The 14,377-nt window shown below is 36.9% G+C and overlaps 1 long non-coding RNA gene across 1 annotated transcript in view; it reads left to right on the top strand.

Moving 5' to 3' along the window:
• Positions 1-5,764: 5,764 nt before the first annotated feature.
• The window catches only part of LOC148223582 (uncharacterized), a 69,469-nt gene continuing 60,856 nt past the window's right edge, over positions 5,765-14,377 (top strand). The window contains exon 1 of the long non-coding RNA XR_015803800.1: positions 5,765-5,831. This is a non-coding gene — a long non-coding RNA (uncharacterized LOC148223582). The remainder of the gene's footprint in view (positions 5,832-14,377) is intronic.

The raw sequence follows: 14,377 nt of genomic DNA on the forward strand, positions 1-14,377 counted from the left end.
GCGCTCAGGACTTCCAAAGACAGCCAGGAGAAAGTAACTAAATATCAAAGCTTGTGAAAGGCTAACTATTATCATCGTTGAAGTAAAGGTGGCACATGAAAAATTTTGCCACGAAATAAAGAATGATTGTGAACTGTCTGAACACTTTGTCTGTTTAATAAGAAAGGAACAGGCAGTTTATCAGAATGATTGTGCGGGCTAAGGTAGGAGGATTTTTTTTGGTGTTTGTTCAAGGCTTTACATGAAACTAATTCTCTCTGTATATTGCATTTATTTGATTAAAAGAGAAGTTCAGTCAATACTGCTGTAGAAAAGCCAAAGCATGTCTGAACTCATTAAAGCATGGTTTGTACACTGACACTGATGAAAGACCTGCTGCTGGTGCTGCTGCAAGTCCATTTAGTTTTTATTTGACATCAAGTTGCTTTCCTTTGCCTGTACTGTCAGAGCTTGTATATGAAGCTGCACTGCCATGAAAAAAGAGCACATCTGACAAGGAGCCAGGGATTTCTCAAATGATACCTGGACACTGCTTCATTTGCCTGGTGTGTGATATAACACATTCGGGCAATCTGCTTTTCATTTGCTTTCTTCCCCGTCTCAAAATGGTGCCTATGCTCTCTCCACAGTCTGCTCCAAATAGCTGCATGTGGGAGGAGATACCTGCAGCAGAGCTTCTCCTACCCGCGATCCACTTCACATATGTTCGAGATGGGGAAAAGAAATGGGGCAGTCACAGGCACCCGAGCTCAGCACTTGCGAAAGGAAGTAGCTCTGCTAAGCAGAATCTTTTGCTGCCAATGGTTTTCAGCCCACTGGGCTGCCAGGAAAATCTGCTGTCAGTGGATGCAGCTTACCTAACATCGTAACTGTGCAGAAGACTTTTTGTAGGGCATTCATGAAGGCTGACTTAGCCTGCTCATGCTCATGTCACCAGACTGCCTCTAAAGCCTGGGCAGGAGCAGTGAAGCATGCAGGACCATTATGGGATCCCGTTTTTCTCTGGTGACTGCAGAGGTGATTATCCTCACTACACTAAAGTTAGCTTCCATGAAAACGTTTTTAGTTGGGCTTTTATCAAAATGACTGCTTCAGGGTCGAGCAGATTATATTCCCATAGCTGCATTTTGACATGCTGTTTTGCTTTATTTCTCTCTTCATGGTGCTTCTTAAGCACTGCCCAGAATTTTTAGAAGCTTCAAATCTGATCTGATTCATCTCTTTTGAATGGCCTTGCAATGTTAGCCAGATAAGATCCTTTTTATTCCCTCTTTATTCTGCAAGTTAGATTTCTAAAAGGATTTGTCCCACTCTGCTCATCTGAAGTTTTCTTCGTTGGTTCCCTTTAGTGATTTCTGAGCACACTGGTCAATTTTGATGCTGTTTATTAGGGCATGGAAGTCTCAGAAATATCTACTTACTGGAAAAAAATAAAGAGGGGAAGCTGAAGGATTTGAGCTTGATTAACCTGAGGAAAAGTATCTCGCCTGCATAAGCAGGTCATGAAAAAGGTAGAGCTGATCCCTTCACAGGCTTGCAAGGCAGGGGAAGAGGCATAAATTGAAACAGAAGAGTTTCAGGCTGGATTCAAAGAGGAGCTATTTCTCCAGGTGGGCCATGTCTGAGACATTCACTCACACTGAAGGTTTCAAGATCCAAGATCATTCAAGACGTCTTGAATGAAGACATCAGCAACCTGTTGTGATCTCTGAACTGACCCTACTTTGAGTAAGATCTTGAACTAGAGCTCTCCAGAGGTCCTCTCCAGCCTTGATTATTTTGTGATTTGTTTTATCCATAGAGAATCTTAAGCACTGCTGGGCTTAGGCAGGAATGCCTAACCAAACTCAGTGGTTTTTTTTTTTTTTCATTATATTTAGGAAGAAATTTTTAAAGGTTTGTGTATAGTTTTAACAAATAAACTACTTAAACCTCTCTCTCTATACATATAAATGCATTAACCTGGGAAAGCTGAGTTTTGTGCCATAATGAATCTCAGAACTACATGTGACAGTGATAGTTTGAAATCCATTTTTCCAATCGTGTTCTGGGATTTAGGGTCCTTTCTTCAGCATTGTCTCTATATTATTACTTTCCTCTGACTTTAGAAATAGAAGGTTTATATTCCTTCATCAGGAAGCTGCTGAGTCCCACTCACTTCAATGACAAAAATCCCTACAAGCTTCACTCTGTGTGTCCAATCTGGAAAAACTCAAATCCTGCTGCAGGAACTAAGCCTCAATATCATTCGAATGCCCAAACAAAATCTTTACCAAAGAGGCAGCACCAACATCCTTCTGCATCCAGAATCACACACTGCTGTGGTCTCAACTCTTTCTCACCTCCCAGTTCTTTCAGCAGAGGGAACATTTGGATGAGAGAGGAATCAATCATCCGTATAAAGACCTGGAAAATCTCTCTCACCCTCCACTCCTACAAGGCACAGTGACATCCAGACGAGCCTAAAGTTCTCACTCTTTTGCCCTTCTAGCACGCCTGCTATCATCAAAAAGAAGGTTGTCAGGCTGGCTCTGGGGTTGCTCTCTTGGCAACACAGCCAAGCATAGTGCTGCTCTGACGGCTACCCTGCATGCAGGACACAAAGCCACTCTGCCCTCTGACACTCTTCCCGTGCTTTGTGGATGTGAGACCACTTAGAGTGAGAGGAGATGTTCACACAGGGACACTCTCTCAGCATCTAATGCAAACGCCTGCTGTGGACATCCTGTCTTTTTTTTTTCCCCAAGAAAGCTTTTTCCTTCAATCCTCACCAAGGTCTTGATTCGTCTTGACCTGGGTTCATCCTCAGAGGCCTGTCTCCCTGTCACAAATTGGCAGAATATTCTCTTCTTATTCCACCTGGAGAAAATTTGGCAAAGAGCTAGATTTGGCAAGCAGAAAGCAAAAGCCCAATTTTGCTCTTTTAAATGACATTTTTAGCTTGCATGTAAGAATTCCAGCTACGTAATCTACCTCAGAGTTTCTATTTAGCCCATGCAAGATAATGCTACTGCAAACATAGTAAGCAACTTGTGCTATTTATCTGAAAATTACATTTTGGGGACAAGAAAATAAAATTAGCTTGTTGAAAGATTGACTCTGCAATGTTCTCTGCAGAGAATGAATGGCAGGTGAATGGCCCTGGCACAAAGATACCATGGGAAGACTGCTTTGCAGGTCCTGAGCATGGAATGCCAGTTAAGGACACTGGATGTGCACACAGATTAAGAATTAATAGGGTTTATAAAAATATTCTGCCAGTCAAACAATATTATCTTTAATTCCATCTGTAAAAGGGGTTTGCATGCTACACATGTCTTTTTATATTTGTGAGTGTTAAAGCTGTTTTAGTAGAACGGACAGGCATGCATTTCATATCTTAGTAGTAAATTAAGCAATGGCTAACTTTCGTTCCACACATACTCATCCAAAAAGATTATTGGGAAACTTAGGTCCCAGTATTACTTTCTAGATGTGTTCTCTTCACAAACTTATTCTTTCTTGAAAACCTTGCAGTCCTTTGTGATTTTTGAATGTTAAATATTTTTGGGGGTTTTTTTCTCCACCTCAAGAAACTACAGTTTTAGGATTAATAAAAGGGATTTAAAAATACTTTAATACAATACAATACAATATATTTTAATTTTTTATATATATATTTTTAAGAAATCATGGTGAAAATTTTCTTGTGAAATAAATAGGAGTTTTTTGTTTGGTTTGGTTTGGTTTTTTTGTTTTTGTTTTTATTTTTTTTAATTAAGAGATTCTTCTCAGATTCTCTTTTTGCAAATATTTGTTTGAATTCACAAGAAAAATACTATTCATATTTGTTTTAATGGAACATCATTTTGGAATGATAATTGGAATGGTTTTCCTGTAAAAGAACTACCCCAAGTAGCAAACACAGCTATGCCAAATACATTCATTACAATCCGTCTTGAGAGAAATTCAGTCAGGCAAAACTTACAGAAAAAAATAAACTTTAAACAAGCACTCTACTTGGTGTTTATCTACACATGGGCACACATGCCTAATATTCCTACTAACAACCATTTATCTTTTCCCTACTGATTCTTCCTGGTGCTTCATGTTAGTTATTGTTTTTTTCATTGTAATTTTTCAAATTGTATCCCAAGTTTATTATGTGATTTATAACCAAAACCATGATCTCTGGTCTAAATAATCTGCTTGCTGAAAACAGCATTAGACTAATATGCCACAGGATACTGAAACACTTCACTGATTGCTACAATAAAAGTCAAAATGATTGATCATGTAAGAATTCCTTCAGGTCATTAGCTTGCTGTGGCAGGTGCTTGTTTATTTGCAAATTCCAACAAAAAAAGCCGGTTTCCAGCAATATAAGATTGTGAGGATATGAAAATTACAGTGCTTGGAATATCTCTGCAATATATGTCAGCTTCTTCATTTCCATGGGTAGGACAAGTGAAGAACCTGTAGCAGGCTGCAGTGTATTGTTTTGGGGAACTGAGAGAACAAAGTGCTTGCAAACATTTCTGAAGAGTTTTCATACATTCAAATATAAATACAAGATTATCTTGATGAGTTCTGGAAATTGATAAGATTATTGTTATTTGGGTTAAATTCATGTGTCTGTGTATGCATGCATGTACTATGCACATCTATATATTCATGTGGGCAATTCCATCTGGTTTCTATTACCTTTGGTACAAAAACATGATGGGATAGACCTGTTAAAGGAAAATGAATTAGATGTTTGTCAATATCATATGCTTAAACTCAGGAGTAACAGAAAGGAAAAATATCTTTTACAAGTTGACCTCCTGTGTTCATCACAACAGCATCCTAATATGTTCATAAAAACACTGATTGCAGTGTCTGCTCTCTCTCACACATGGTTCTTTCTTCCTCTCCTTCCTTCTATCCCTATGCAAGAGATGGTTACTTAGTTGGGTTGCTTTCTAATTGTTGTTGTTCTCTAATATTCAATACATATTTTCTTAGTGGGACGTATCAAAAAAGGCACTTTTTAAATCTGAATGTAGAGTATCTTAGTTCTTGTGAGAACATGCCCTGTAGTCTTTCAGAGATATAAGACAACTTATAATTGGGAAATAAAATTTATAGAAAAGTTTAATCATTGAAGCACTGAGAATGACTCCAATCACCATCTTTTCTCCATGTCACTCCTTTAAAATCCAAATGAGACTAGTATGTGTACCAAGTGACACAGCAGATGAGAAAACTACAGTAACTTCAGGATCTGAGTATCATTGCTCAGTGCCGTTAAAGTTTGAGGGAGAGATTTGGTAGCATGGACTCTGTCATAATCATCATATTGCTGCAGCACTAGAGCATGCTCAGTCCTAAAAACAAACTGGGAAGACTGGTAATGTCTTCTGAACTCACAATTAGCCTCACTGGTCTCTCTCTGAAGTGTAGCAAGATGAAGTGCATCTTTTTCCAATATCCCAGATGGTTCTTGTACAATCCCTATAACTTCTTTCAGTCTCCTATTCCCTTCCCGCTTTTCCTTCCAAAATGCCACTGACTATGAATAATTTAATTTGCCTGCCAGAGTTCTCCATCACTTTCTCCAGCCTTAAGAGAGTAACTTTCTAACACTGTATTTCAATGTCTTCTGGCAGAATATTTTCCATCTGCTTTTTAGATGTGTGAGTGTGGGAGGGGCAGAGGAGGCTGGGATGGCGGGGGTGGTGTCAAGGAACAACGCCAAGACATACTGCTCTTGTTGAAATGATCTACTGCTTCCTTTCTGTTTCCACAGGGCTTGGTACACTGCTCTCACTTCTCTTCAGTGTGGCTGCTGTTCTTCACTTCTCCCTGAGGTAAGGATAAGAAGGAAAGAGGACAAGAAAGTCAACTTCTCAATGCATAACTTTCAGTGTGTTTAGACTGGAAAAGTCTGTGAAATAAAGCTGTTATTCCATTATCCTGGGCTTTTTGTCTCAGTTAGCATTGTAGCTTGCATGAAAAAATATTTGAAGTATGGGCACTGATCTGAATGGACAGAGGGAGCCAGGCAAGAATGTGGGCACCCACAAGGAAGGGGAGCTGAACTCCATCACTGGCAGAGATCACTCTGGGCATCGCTCTGGGAACAGGGAGAACAAGGAGATTTTTGGTAATCACAAAATGTAAATAGCATAAAGTCATAGCTGTTCTCCAAGACACTATTAATAGGAATAACACAAGGTTATTTGCTGTGGGGATTTTAGGGTTTTGCTTTACAATGAAGAAATCCCAACAATGAATGCTTTTCCTCTATTTGAGCTGGGAGGACCCAATAAATCTTAGGCCTTCCCTACATCTAGAAATGCCTTTGAAGTGGTTTGCTGTGACAATACATAAATAATGGGAAGCTGTAAGAGACATCCTGAAGCAGTCTTTAGGATTGCATTGAAGTACAGTTATATAATAAGAAGCAGCAACTTGGATTAGCTCATGAAAGTCAAGAAACATGACAGCAGGCATTATGCTTAAAGTGGAACTTATTAATGATAGATTAAATAATGCAGTATCCAGTTCTCCTAAAAGACTATTCAGGCAGTTTGATGCCTGTGGCTATGCCTGGTGTGGTGCACCCCATCACATTCAATCACAGATGCTCAGTCCGCCTGTGCAAGGACTTTATGTAAATCGAGACCTCTTGGAAATCCCACCCACCTTTGCCACAAGCCAAGGAACTGAACTCGTTCTGTGGTGCAATAGTAGATCATGGAAACAGAATGCAGAAAGCTTTGTGCAGTTCTGCTGCTGCTGCTGACATGTAATGTGGAAAATGGCTGCTGATTGCTCCATTTTCATTGTGATCTTGTGCATTTCTTTCTTCTGAGTTCTGCTAAGTACCATGACAATTCATCTAAATTACATAGCTTCTCAATGGATAATTGATTATTACATACAATAACATTTTATGCATATTATGTGTTTTCTTTAGTAGATTGTAGTTTGAGCTTATCTGTATGACTGACGGGGAGTTGGATGAGAATTTCCCAGTCTTGAATGTTGTAATGTAAAATTATCTCACTTAGATGTTCATGGGATAAAGACATGACTTTTCCTTTTGTTTCTAAGAATCATTAAAGCTGGATTATGCTCTTCTATTGCAAAGTAGAAAACTTAGTTACTGATATCTATTTGTCAGTGTGATACTGTGAATATATCACCACCTTTTTCCTCCATAGTCTTAGCTGAATTTGACAGATGAAAATCTATATGCAGCTGCGTAATTAATTTATACTTTGTCAAAGTTAGGAAAAGATTTTAATGGCAATTCAGAAGAATCTCATGCAATGCTTAAGTTAGATCATTGCTCCCTGTACCTTACAGTGTGTACAAGACAAAGACTGAAATCTACAGCTTTGTTCTATTTTGCATTAAATTGTAGGGTTCTTTTTTCTTCTTCTTCTTTTTGAGCATATGCCACCAAGCATGCTAATGAACCAGTCAAAGAATCAGCTGTACTAACAGTTAATGAGAATTCAAAGAGATTTATTTAGCCTAGCATCATCATTTCAGTGAAGATTCAAAGAGGATTAATTTGATTTATGTCAAAATGGAGGAATCTTTATATAATCTGCAGTCAAACTTTCATGAATACATTTATTCAGACTTGCAAAGTTCTCAAAATTCATGTGTAAAAGGCTGTGTGAGAAGAAGACAATATTTATTTATATGTAAATTATTCTTTTCATGCATAAAATCTATTTTAGGTTTCAAATGTGTTTATATCTCCACTTTGCAATGCTTGGGAATTTGCAGTATAAAATGTGGAGCTTTTGAAATCAATGAGTTTTATATGTGATTATAATGGACTCCAAAATTAATTTTAAAACAACCTGATGGGTAGACACAGTTAAGAAAAAAATTATACAACATAATTCTTAAGCGCACTCTACCATACCTCAAAGAAATGTTTTTCAGGAATACCTATCACACATACAGAATACACACTAATGTGTTATCAGCATTTCATTGCTCTCTTTTGGAAAAGCTGCATGACTCACATACCCAAGTAAAAAACTCGTGCTAATAACGTCATTTTCATGCATCAAAATTTCACGTACAACTATATTAAGTATGGAAAAGACGGCTAATTTTAAAACCAGCAGGATTTGTAAGTGCATCCTCAAACCCCACATCATTACCATTTCCAGGAACTGTGTATGGCATTAAGTGGCTTTTCATACACCATTTCCATGGTTGTTCATGCACTACTGCTTTCACACAATGACCTCATATCATGCAGGACGATACTGGGTCACAGATGGCCTTGATACAAAAAGCTTCGTGTTGAGCCATTTTCTTCACATACACACTGAAATCCAAATTATTCATTAGTAACTGTACTTTTATTAGACAACTTGGGCTGTCTAAACTCCAGATTCACGAGATTTTTTATGCTTGGCCAGAAAAGAAAGAAATGATAGCATGCAGTATCAAATGACCTGACTGGCTTTCACAATGGCTGTCAGTTGGTGTTGTGTTGGTTTGTTTGTTTAGGGTTTGTTTTGTTTTGTTTTTAATGTGTTGTTAAGTAGGGCTTTTTAAACAATAGGGAGAAATAGCACATAAATGCAATCCCTTGATCTGACTTGTTCTTTCCAGGACTTTAGGTGGACATTTCCAAGTCAGTGGATGTTAATCCAAAACCAAGAGAAACAAAAGCACTTTACTTGATCCAAGTGGCTATTGGCAATTGATATAAATTAAGCAAACCTTCCAACTGATATGTGTTTAGGCATATAACATGAGGAAAAGAGTAGATCTAGTCTCTTTTGCACCAAAAGGTCTCTTTCCCACTGACTTCACAGCACAGCACAGGCACTATTTCATGTCAGTATTCTTTCATGCTTACTAAGGGTCTTTGCTAAAACATTTTGTCTCTGAAAGGACTTTCATGCTCTCTAACTATGGCCAGTGTTCTCTGTCAGCCATCATGTTCAGCACATATTAATAATGTTATGCCTCAGTGATAAGAAATTAACATCTTGTACTGTCCAACTCACTGTATGGATCCTGCACATAACTGTTTAGACATTCAGAACGAAATATTACCCTCAGCATTGCCTCAGAAAAGTGAGGTAGAGAAAATCCCTTTTATTCTTAATTTTAAATAGTCGCATATATTTACTTTCTATATTAAAAGAACTGAGATATGCAGAGTAATTCAACATTCATGGCCAGAGAAACCTACAAAACTGTTAAGCATATGGAAAGCATACAAGGCTGGTCCAGGGCGGCTCCCATGGGCATCAAAAGATATTCTACCACTGCCATCAGTTGGAGCAGAGTCTGGGGAGCTCTGAACAATTCAAAGTCTAAAAAGAAATTTTTGAAAAAAGATTTGAAAAAATTAGACAAAAACTTCTTTGGCAAAAGTAGTAAAATCTATTCCTCCCTAAATGAAACCTTAATATGAAAGAGCATTCAGTTAGAGCAGCAGGATGGAAGAAGTCAGGCTGCTCATGAATCACATTAGGCCAGAGAACAACTAGCAATGGCAGGCTTAGACCCACCACGAACAGGCTGACTTATCTAGTGATGGAAAGCTGACAGGGGCTTTAACAGGGCAAGTCTCACTGGCTGATTTGGGTCCCTCTCTCCTTTCTAGTTGCCAGTCTTAACAAAATATTCAGAAACATGATATCTCTGAGACCTCTATGTTTGTCCTAGCTTGTTGTAACAGGCTAACTCATTAGGCAGTTATTAGGTGGTACTGACAGGTGAATTCAAAGACCTTACTTACTAAAAAACCCAGCTGAAAGTAGAAGGATTGTAACAGTATTCTTTAGGTGACAGTATCAGCATGATTTTAATTAAAGGGTCATTTTGGTGTATAACTATGCAAATCAGGTTATTTTAATATGATTTAAAAGGAAAAAGAATATATTTAATTTCACCGAAGCAGGAAAAAAGTTCTGAGCAGAACAATTAATGATGATGGTCTAAATATCATCTGCTACTGCAAAATGCAGGTTCTGTGTTCACTCAGTTGTGTTATGATAATTCTTATGTAAAGTCAGGTCATGTAAATGTAATGCCATTTAATGGGATAGGTTGTAAAATCAGCTCTCATCTGAACAGAAATCCATTACAGTTTCCCATTCTTGCCTTGACAAGGGATAAAAACTTTGGAGTGGCCTACATATCTCTGTTCTGAACATATGGTATTTCATTTTAAAAGAGTGAATTTCCTTTTCTTTGGCCCAGAATGTAATTCTAAAAAGCACTCACCTATAGTCTTATACTGCAATGTGTATATGTTTCAAATACAGGAAAGCTAATTTTAGGCTATAGAACCTGAGATCATTGGGATGGCAGCAGTATGGGGCTCAGTACCTGTCAGTTATTTACTTTGCTTTTTGCCTTTTAATATCTTGTTGAGCCTAACATTTCCTCTGTCACCTGTAGCTGCATCAGGTGATACAGTTCTAACTCAGTGTAGTTCCTGTTCCATGCAATGCAACAGCATTATAATCAGTAAAATAAAGGAGTGAAAAATCCCAAAAGGTTGTACCCTACCCTGCTGGAGAAAAGCTAAATATGGAAAATAATATCTTCACAAAACACATAATTTAATGAAAGTAATTCCCTGTTATTCCTGTTATCTTATCACTATGTGCAAGAAGGTTCCCCTCATACATGTCTCTATGCTTCCAAAGCTAAGATCCTTGTCCTACAAGAAAAAAGAGTAAACTTTACATAATTGAGATCATACCCTTCATAGAGTGACTTAGAAGAACCACTTCAGTGCTCTCTTCTTGGGGTAAAGAGAAAAGAATAATCATTGCACAGAAAAAGAAATATTGGACTGTATTAGAAACCTTGGAATTTTTTGAGTCAATCTATTCAGAAACATAGTTTCCCAGACATGAGATGTAGAATGTTTCTCCAGGCCTTTTGAAAAACAAATTACTCAAAAGAAAATAATCAAAATGAAAGCAATGCTCTTACTTTTTCAGTGGTTATTCACAGCATAAATTTGAATATTTTTTTCACTGGAGTATAATGAAAGGAGTTATGTCATCCTCTAAAAATGTACTGGTTTTTATAAAATATTTAATATGATCCTATGCTATGTAAATAAACTGTAGAAAGCATAATATATTAATTATTACAAGGGATCATCTTCCACTTAATTAACGTATCTCTTGAACTTCCTCTTAACATGCGTGGATGGTACCATGTTGTAATGTGTTATTTTTATAATCTGTCCTTTTTCTAGAAGTAAAAATGGGATGAGTACCATTTTGGATATGGAGATTTGCTAGACAAACTCTCTATAAGGCTTCCCACATAGTAATATTCCTTTGACTTTCAGACTGTGGCCTCACTTTTAAAATACATTTGCTGCACATGGAAATATTTCATATCTTTTTGGAAGTGAAATGAAAGTATATTTTAACATTTAAAAATGTCAGGATATTCTCTCCTGATTTTTTTATTTCCTAAATAAATGCAAAAGGAGAGATTCACAGCTGCGGCTGTCATAGGGCCAGGACAGTGACTTTTCCCTCTTTTCCTTTCCTAAGTTTAATGGAAAGCACTATATGATTAAATAGTTTATGAGAATAGGAAATGAAATTTATGATATCAACCTTTAGATACTGTCCAGTTTCTCAAAGGGGCCTAGAAAAGAACTGAAATCACAGTTTAAGAGTGTTGCATTTACATTGGATACATTACCCAAGACACCAGGACTTCTGGTGTTGCCTGTGGGGTTTGGGAAACCACACTCTACTTATACTCCACTCCCACTTCACTGCATCTATGTTCGGAAAAATTAATCTGAAAAAAAATATTATTCACCTGTTGGAAGTGTTCCAGTCACTCGTGTCTGTTTGCATGACTTGTGCAAATCCACAATGATATCCCCAGTAATTTAAAATTACAAAATATTCTCCTCATTGCTGTTCTCACAGCTAGACAAAACTAGGAAGGCTACCATTTATGTGTTTTGCTTTAATCTGAGATTTGCTTTCTAGAATCATTTTGAACTCTAGTCAACAAAATTTTTTGGGCCTTAGGCTGGTGGTGGTTTCACTTACTTTAAGATACCAGCTGTACTAGTGAGCTCAAAGGTGGTTAGATCTGCTCTGAGTCAGAGCAAAAAAAGAAAACATTTTTTGCCAGAAGCATCAATAATGGCTAAATATTTATTCCTCAAAATAAACCTTCAGTTTTCACTAAGTCAAGTTAGCTGTTATTTTTGTTGTTTACGCTGTAAGCAGATGCATTTACAAGCATGGAAACGAGTCATTCACTTCCTCTCTTCCCACATTTTGTTTATTATTTTAAACAGTTTGTAAAAAAATTCTAGGAGCAATACAACCGTTTTTGGTCTCAGCCTTCAGTCAAATGACAAATTTCTTGAGGAATGTTTGTCTGGTGATATTCTTACTAATAGAAAGTACATTATGAACATTCAGTATATATGGAGGTGTTAATATTCACATTTGATTATCTGCTTGTTTATCACTCTTTGCTTCTGAGATGCTTTTAAAAATTATTTTCTTTATTATTTGTTTTTCAGTGAATATTTTATTTGTCCTCCTGGTTATGCGTTTTCTCCTCAAAATAAAAAATTTCAGAGTCTGTATTTACATTGTTTAGTCAGTCCTCCACCTTGTAGCCTATTGTTTCTCTTGTTTTCTAAAGGGTATCCCAAATAAGGTATTTGAGGGGTGTAATTTTTGACTCACTTTAGTGGGATAACACACTTTTATGAGTTTATCTTAGATGGCCAAAATATTTTTATTCACTTATAAATATGGTGGTGTGTGTTTATACTTAATTTAGTACAAATAGAAACCATTACTCAAGAACAGTGAGCAAGCAAAAATCACAAAAACTTTTTCTAATAAACACAGCATGAAAGGAATGAAAGTGAATGATTGGTGTCTATGTTTGCAAATATGGTTTGAAAGATTCAACATAGTACTTAATAGTTACCATAAGGGAACTCCATGGCAAAAAACCACAGGCATTAGCAATGTTTTTAGGCAGTTTGCATACATTTCTAGAAAAATAGGGTATGTTTTAAATATTGGAGTTTTAAAAGGTTTTATTAAGACAAATTTCTCTTAGGTCTAACCTTAAGGGTTTTCATGTTATATTGTTACACTGTATAAAATTATGTAAATTTTACTTAAATTAAGAAAAAGTAGGATGGCACATAATACACAAGGAGATATTTTGCTTAAACATTTTTCAACTAATCTTTAAATTTTCTCCTTTTGGTGCACACTACTCCCTTATAGAAATACAGCTATTGATGTCAACCATGCAATTACAATCTTGTTGTTATACCCAAGTTGTTGTCCCTGGTGCAGCTTCTATAGCTGAAATGTACATTTAAAACATTGACCTAGACAGAGAAAATAATTGTTTTTATGGAAACCACAAAATTTCAGTTGTGTTTAGAAAATGGGAATACCTATCAGACTGTGCAGCCCTACTAAATAGAGACAATGCACACACAGTCTACAAGTATTGTATAGAAAGTGCTCCTTGACCACATTGTGACAGTGGAAATTTGGAGAGCTAGTGTGCCTCATTTGGAAAGGCCTCTTAAATCACTAATACCCAGGACTCTAATGAGCAATAAAAATGCTTCAGATACAAGACACTAAAAATTTTATGACTACCCCCTACTAGTGTGCTGTCTCACAAATGTTCCTCTCTACTTGGAGAGAGGCAGAGATAGGCCCTTATACTGACAAACCTCTTAAATATCTGTCTATATATAAGCTTATCTAGTTATTTATAAAACTATATAAGGTTTCTAAACTATATTTGTATCTCTTTCTCTCAGCAACCATGCCTTCTGCTATTTTGAGGTGATAGTTGATACCCAGATAAATCCTATTTGCTATATTCAGCCCATCTTTATTTTTGGTTTCTTATAACTAACGGCTGTGGGTCTCATCAGTTTGACCTTGAAAAGACCTGCTATTTGACTCATAGGACAATACAGATGTGATGTGCTTATGAAAGGGTAACAGAACTTAGCAATCACAGACCAGAGATGAATTAAAATTGATGATTTTGTATTATAAATGAGGTGGAGTTGTGGACAATATGTTAACTCTCATTGGACAAAAAAATCAGGAAAGCCATATTCTAACCCTTCCACCATTTCTCTGCAACCTGTGGCTCTTAAAATGTGCTACAGATTTTCCTTGTTCAGGGCTAAGCTTGGACAGAAAATGAAATTAATCTCATCTAACTTTATACCTCTCCAGTGAAGATGCCAGCAACCAAGCTGGTCGCCCCAGACACAGAGTTACAGTAGGGTGAGACTCACAGGCTTTGTATGAGATGGATGTTCACTGATTATCCAACTTGCAGGTATCTGCATGGGTTTGGA

Source organism: Sturnus vulgaris, chromosome 5 (assembly GCF_052056855.1).
Source record: "Sturnus vulgaris isolate bStuVul1 chromosome 5, bStuVul1.hap1, whole genome shotgun sequence".
NCBI lineage: Eukaryota > Metazoa > Chordata > Aves > Passeriformes > Sturnidae > Sturnus > Sturnus vulgaris.